Here is a 7300-nt window from a genome sequence, read left to right on the forward strand (position 1 = left end):
AAAGAGACTTTTACCTCCCAGACTGTTTGTGGAGTCAGGGTTTGAGTCTGGGAAGACTGAGTAAACCTCAACTGACTGGGCACACTGGACCCAATTGTACTGCTGATACAAGGCCTTGGGTGAGAGGGAACCAGCCCCTGGTGAGTGCAGAAGCAGTGGGGCAGGAGCACTGCTGGCTGTGGTCACTTGCAGGAGTGCGGAGCTCTTCTTTTGGGGTTCCCAGTAAGAGTGGAGAGCTGAAGGAAAGCTTGAGGTACCATCCCTATCCCACAATTAGAGGTACTTACACTAATATCTCTAATTAAAAAAAAAAATGAACTGGCAAAAAAAGAAAGAACCCCACCATTGAAATATATTATGGGAATGGGGAGGACTGTAATTCATCTTCAGTGGACTCTTTAGTAAAAAAAAAAAAATTAAAAAAGAAAATTTACCCCAATGAGTAATGTGAAATGCCCCTTTGTCCAGAGATAATTTATAGAAGAACTCATAAAAAGAATTCAAAAATCAAATGAAAGACATTGAGGAAAAACTAATGGAAAAAAATTAAACTTTTCAGGAAAAACAAGAAACTTTTGAAAAAAAAAGTTTACTAACTAGAAAAAGAAGTACAGGCTCTCAAAGATGAAAATGATGCTTTGAAAATTAGAAATGGGCAAGGGGAAGTCAGAGAAGCTATAAGAGCCATAGAAATAACAAAATAGATTATAAAGAATGAAAAAAAATAGAACAAAATGTGATTTTTTTTAAACCAGTCTGGGGATTTTATTTAGTGAATGTCCAAGTTAGGGTTTATTTGTCCTTTCAGCCTTTGATCTTTCTTAGGTAGAACTCCAGCTCTTTGCCCTCAAGCATGTAGCCATCTGCTCCACCATATACGCCCAGATTTGATGCTATACAAGCAAGGAGCTTGCCCTAATGGAAACTGTTCCTCCAAGAGCAAGCTGATCTTGGTGTTCTTCTTTCACTCCTCCTATTTCTTCTGGCTCTTCTTTGACTGCTTTTTATTTAAAATTTCTTCCTTCTCTGGAGTCAGCTTTGCTCCGGCCCAACAGCACTACATAGACTTGTAGTGGTACGGGATACTGTTGATGAGCACGAATCATTTCTTTATCAGTGTTTTGGCCTGCACCAGCTCATTGTTGGTTGCATTGTAGGCCACATCAATAATCTTTGTTTTTCCAATACAGTTCTTGGAGCCCCAGGAGAAGTTGCCCACATCCAGCCTCAGCACCCAGTAGTTTTGTTTCTCCCACAGACTCACACAGTATGGATGTGGTGGGGGCTGATCTTGGTGTTGGCCCATCTGTGGCTCAGCACATATTTGAGCTTCTTTCTTATGGTAGAGCTTGCATTTGCCCCCATTCTTGCGATGCTTGTGATAGTTGCCGTGGGAAGTCTCCATGGTCAGTGTAAGCTGCAAAGAATAATGTGAAATATCTTATAAGAAAAAAAAAAAAACAGATCTAAAGAACAGATCAGAAAGAAAATATAAGAATAATTGGACTGCCAGAAAGTTCTGACCAAAAAGAGAACTTTGACACAATATTGCAGGAAATAATTCAAGAAAATTGTCCTGAAGTGAGAGAACATGAGGGGAAAGTAGAAATAGAAAAAAATGTACCAATCACTGCCTCAAAGAGACTTGTATGGAAAATACACAGGAATATTATTGCCAAATTTTGAAATACCCAGATCTTAGAGAAAATTTTGCAAAAAGAAAAGAAAAAGAAAGAAAGAAATAATTCAAATAGTCTGGAGCTACAATTAGAATTGTACAAGATTTATCAGCACCTACAGTAAAAGACCACAGGTACTGGAATCATATCCACTGACAATTCAAAAGAATTAGGTCTACAGCCAAAAATATCATATCCAGCAAAATTATCTATAATTTTGAATGAGAAAAAAATGGACATTCAATGAACTTACAGATTTTCAGGACTTTCTATCAACCAAACCCAAACTTAATAGAAAATTTAACATATAAGAGCCAATATTAAAGATTAATTTAAAGAAACTTATGGACAAACTATTTAAATGTGGATAAATTATTTATTTTAATATATATGTATATATACAGTATTTATATAAGGTTCACATCAATAATAGAGTAGCTCAAAAGAAAGATTGGTAGAATTAAGGTTAAAAATAACAATCATATTATATAAATGAGGTGCAGAGGAAGAATAGACACAGAGACATTAGAGTGGGGAGGAGGACTTGTAGTTCTGAAAATCTACTCACAAAGGGAATGGGTTCAATAGGTAACACCACATATGTAGCATGAAAGATATGACATTCTCCAAAATGTATAAAAAAATAAAGAGAGAGAGATGGGGAAGTAAAGGTGAGAGAAGAAGACAAAGGAGGGATACTTGGGTGGGAGGAGGTTAAATAATAGCAAGGCAAATTATGTAGCAGAATTTAATTAAAGCAGCAGAGAGGGAAGAAAGCCGTGTTTATATGTGGGGTGGGTGTAAGAGTATATGTATGTGTCTATATATCTGTATATATATATATACATAAATATATATTTTCTTAAATTTAGCTTGCTTGGGAGTAATGGGAGGATAAGAGGGGAAAAAAGAATAAAGTATATAAGGTGAGCATCAGAGGGCCAAAGAACAATAAACAAATTAAGAAAAAATGATCATTCATGAATATAATTTATATACTTTCATGATCTGGTATTTTTTTGGTTATATATTTTGAATTCTCCTTGATGTTCTGCTAGGCATGTGACAATGTTCTCCTTTGTTTTGATTTATTTTGATTTGTATTTCTTTTCTGTTTTCATTTTTTCTTACTCTGTTTTTTCAAATAAAAAATAAAAAGGAAAAAAAAAAGGACAAACAACAGCCTCCCTTCCCTCCTTTCCCTTCCTCTTCTCCCTCTGTCTGTATAAGAAATTACTCTCTTACCTGTGGGTGTTCTGCCCGAAGGAATATAAATTTTGATTGCTGAAACCTCTGAAAGTATCTTGGGAGTCTATATGCTAGAAATGTGTTGTTCTTCTTCTTTAAAATATAATGGTTCTCTCTGAGAGCAGATTTCTTGGGGAGATAGTCCTAGTATCAGTTCAGATCAATAATCATCCCAAATGCAGCCAGGGATTAAAGTACAGTCTTTTATTGTCTCTTCCAAAATCTTATCTTCTTCACTTGGGGCTCGGCTAGTTTTCTGGAGGCCTTCTCTCTCCTTGGTTCCAAGAGATCTTGCCGCTAGTCCTTTGCCTCTGCTCCCTTCAGCCTCCAGCCAGCACAAAGGTGGAAAATGGCATGGATCTGATTCCTCTAGCTCAACTCCGAATGTCTCCAGCCAGCACCAAGGTGAAAGTTGGAATGAATCTCTCTTGTCTCTGAGAGAGGGCTTCTGCCTCTCAATCTCCCAGAGTACTGAATCTGGTTGTGCCTCTGAGAGAAGGCTTCTCCTCAACTGAACTGATGCTCCCCTAGCAATGTTTTTAGCTGAACTCACTAACTGAGCCTCTGTCTGCTTCTTATATATGATCTCCTTTGAGAGAGTGGGATTATGGGATCTGAGAGTGGGATTATGGGTTTCCTCCCAGAGTGTTCTCTGGCCCTCAGAGCTTCTTACTTATATGAGCTCTCTAAAGGTGTGAACACAAGCATTGTTTTTATCAGTTCTACTTAGTGCCTTGTTTCTTCTGGCCCATAACATCTCCTTGTAGGATCAGATCAATCATACTGAACCGTGCTAAGTTAGATAATTATTGTCTCTATCAACTCTAATGACTTTACACTTTGTAAGGATTCCAACAATTTCTTTCTTAAGAACCATACTTTAAATGTAAATCACTCTGGATCTTATAGATTAGCCAACAATAAGCCCTAGCCCAAGCCTCACTTGGTCAATGTTTGGGCCCCGATGGCTCAAATGGAACATAAATATTCTTTTTGGTTTGTGTTTATATTCTGGTCAGAAACCCTAAGCATTTTACCCTCCCAGACTTATTTTATTGGAACTGGGTAAAATAGTCCATTCTTTATTTCGTTTTTTACCCAGCCTTCATTACTGAAATTACTAAATCAGTGCTGCCACAGTCAAACTGAGACCTAGGAAAGGCCTTTAATTCAAGCACACCTTTTTCAGAATTTCAGCCCTCTACAGACCTTAACTTGAAAAAGTCAAATTTTTTCATTGCATCCTGAGCCATCTCCAGTCTTTCCAATTTATATCTTGCCATTGGACCCATATGGTTCTGGAGGAGAAAGTGAAGCTGGTGATTTTACACATTGCTCCCTTATTTAAATTCAATTCATCTGCAAATCATTGCATCACCTTCCTGATCTCCTGGACCTCTTTCTTTCTTTTTTTAATAATTATAACTGTTTATTGACAGAACCCATGCCAGGGTAATTTTTTACATTATCCCTTGCACTCACTTCTGTTCCGATTTTTCCCCTCCCTCCCTCCAGCCCCTCCCCCAGATGACAAGCATTCCTATACATGTTAAATATGATGGACCTCTTTCAAGAATGAAGGATAAACAAGGACAACAAAAAGAGCTCTTTTAGCTATATTGGAGGATGGAAGGGGAACAAGAAGAATGAGAGTTGCTGTTCCCAGTGGATGAAATAATGATAACTGACTATAGACAGAAGGCAGAACTACTCACTAAACTTCCATTTTGATTGTTTTCTTCACCATGGAAAAGAATCTTTATACTGTAAAGTATAAAACAAAAATGAACAAAAGGGAATTGAAACACAAGATAAATGAGGAGATAATAAGAGAGCATCCAACAGCTATCAATGAATTCAAGTTCCAGGCCTAGGTGAACCACATCCCAGGATACTCAGAACATTGATGGATAGACTTGTTAGATTGTTGTTAGTCACATTTGAAGGACTGTAAGAGATGCCAAAAAAGATGGGCAGATATTCTAATTTCAAAAAATGTTGGTAGGGGGGAAGAAGGTGTATTCTATTTACTTTTCTGGCCCACAAATTGATTCCCAGTGATATTTTAGAATATAATATTATAGGGATAGTTTGTGAGCACTTTTAAGGAAAGGGGGTGATTGCTAAAACCCAATATGAGTTCATTAAGAACTCATTTAATAAGTAATGCCAAGCAAAACTCATTAATTTTTTAAATTATTAGACTTGTAATAACATAAATGTTATTAGATTTTCCTGGCATCAGGAAAATGCCATGGACACAGGAATTTTTTAAATTTAATTTAATTTAATTTTCAGTTCCAATTCTTTCTCTTTTACCTTCCTCCTTTTCCACACATTCAGAAAGCAAGAAAAATGAAATCAAATAGACATATAAGTAGTCAAGCAAAAGACATGCCTTCATTAAATACGTTAAAAAATATATCCTTCAATCTGTACTGAGTCCTTCACTTCTCTACCTGGTAGTAAGTAGCATGTTTCATCATTTGTCCTTTGAAAATATTATCGGTTCTGTTCTGTTAATCAGAATTCCTAAGTATTTCAGTGTGGTTAGAAATAGAACATCTTGATGAATGTTGTTTATTTAGAAGATACTCTTCCTCCTTCAGGGTAGAAAGTGACATAATTTGATTAAAACAGAATGAATCAATCAAATTTATGTCTTAGACACCAAAGAAATTACAGCCCATGTGTTATTTAGCTCATTCATGATTGGCATATTCAGAGATACACAGAATCTACTTATTCTAGATTCATATATTTGTAACCCTAATCCCAGTACCCATTGGTTTGGGATTCTTTCCTCATAGATAAAGTTGACAAGAGGAAGGAGAGAGTCCCATACAAATGATCTTGGGGATTAGGGTTACATATTGATAAAGGACTCTTGATCTCTTTGCTCTACTGAATATAAAATACTGCAAACTGTGATGGGTAGGAACCACTCAGATTCATCCTGAAGTTCTGGATAAAGCTAATTTTATGAAGTATTTTGCAGACATTTAGGATATCAGATTGAAAGCTAATATGAAGGTGGTAGTGAAGTGGATGAACCCATCCACTTCTTATCCATTTCTTCAAGTATCTTCCACACACTGTGTGTGTGTGTGTGTGTGTGTGTGTGTGTGTGTGTGTGTGTAATCACCAGTGGTTTGTATACTACTTTTTCTTTTATAGTGGTAGGAAGAGACCTGTAGTTTTACTGGTATAGTGATGAAGAAATTCTCTCTCTCTCCCAATGCAGATCAGTATCTGCAATTTATAGTCCTAGTGAATTGCTTATATCAAATAAAGACGTCTTCCAGTATTGAAATCGATCCATTAATCACAACTCATTGGGTTCAGTCATTCAAACAGTTTTTAATTAATCTATGTGAATTTACACATCTCTCTATGTTATCCCCAAAGATATTATAAGAGACCTTGTCTAATGTCTTGCTATGGTATAATGCCTCTATTAATCCAGTCCAGGAATTCAAGGGCGAAAAAAGATACACATTCTCATGTTCAATCTGACCTAAAGCAGTATAATTCTACTACAATTTCAATTAAAGATTTTCTTCCTTGCTCTGTTTCTGATTCTCTGGACTTTCCTGCAATCTATCACCTGCACTTTGAAACATTTGCTCCTCCATAGCAGCCCTGCTCTCCCATTGGTGAGTTCCTTTTGGTATCTCCACTTTAAGGAGAGGTCCACTTAGGCCATCCTTCATTTCCCTCAGCTTTATTTCTGATTCTCCATACTGCCTTCTCACTTCAAAGTGGATATCTTCTCTTTCTCTTTTCAGCTTCCCTTTTTTTGTGATCTTTTCCCATTAGAATATAACCCTCTTCAGGGCAATGTGTGTCTTTTTTTATTTGTTTGTTTACTTTTGTGTCATCAGGAGTTAGCACAAGGTTTAGCACACAGTCAGCATTTAATAAATGTCTCTTCCTTTTCTACTTACCTAGGAAAGATCCTGGGATCCTGAATGGTCATTCTGGGAAGGTCATCAGTGGGGAGCAAGACAAACATTTGAGATAGAAAGGCATTCACTTGACACTGGTTTTGTGAGGTAGGACTAGGAACAAGTACTCCATCTGGTAGCTTTCAGCTTTATTTAATTACTTTTTTAAACTTGTTCCTATGCTGATTAAGGAATGAAAGTTCTGTCAAAATGTAAATGTAACAAAATTTTAAATTGCAAATTATTTTTAAGTCATTATTTTAAAATTTTGTTCTCATAAAACATGTATAGCAGCTCTTTTTGTGGTGGCAAAGAAGTGGAAATTAAGTCAGTACTCATCAACTGGATACCCATTAGCTGAACAAATGGTGATTTATGAATGTAATGGAAAACAATTGTGCCAAAAGAAATGACAAAAGGGAGGGC

The 7300-nt window shown here is 36.5% G+C and overlaps 1 pseudogene; it reads right to left on the minus strand.

Annotated features, from left to right (window-relative positions):
- Positions 1 to 254: 254 nt before the first annotated feature.
- LOC127559260 (40S ribosomal protein S8-like) lies at positions 255 to 2015 on the minus strand (annotated as a pseudogene).
- Positions 2016 to 7300: the final 5285 nt, after the last annotated feature.

Source organism: Antechinus flavipes, chromosome 4 (assembly GCF_016432865.1).
Source record: "Antechinus flavipes isolate AdamAnt ecotype Samford, QLD, Australia chromosome 4, AdamAnt_v2, whole genome shotgun sequence".
In the NCBI taxonomy this organism is placed as follows: Eukaryota; Metazoa; Chordata; class Mammalia; order Dasyuromorphia; family Dasyuridae; genus Antechinus; species Antechinus flavipes.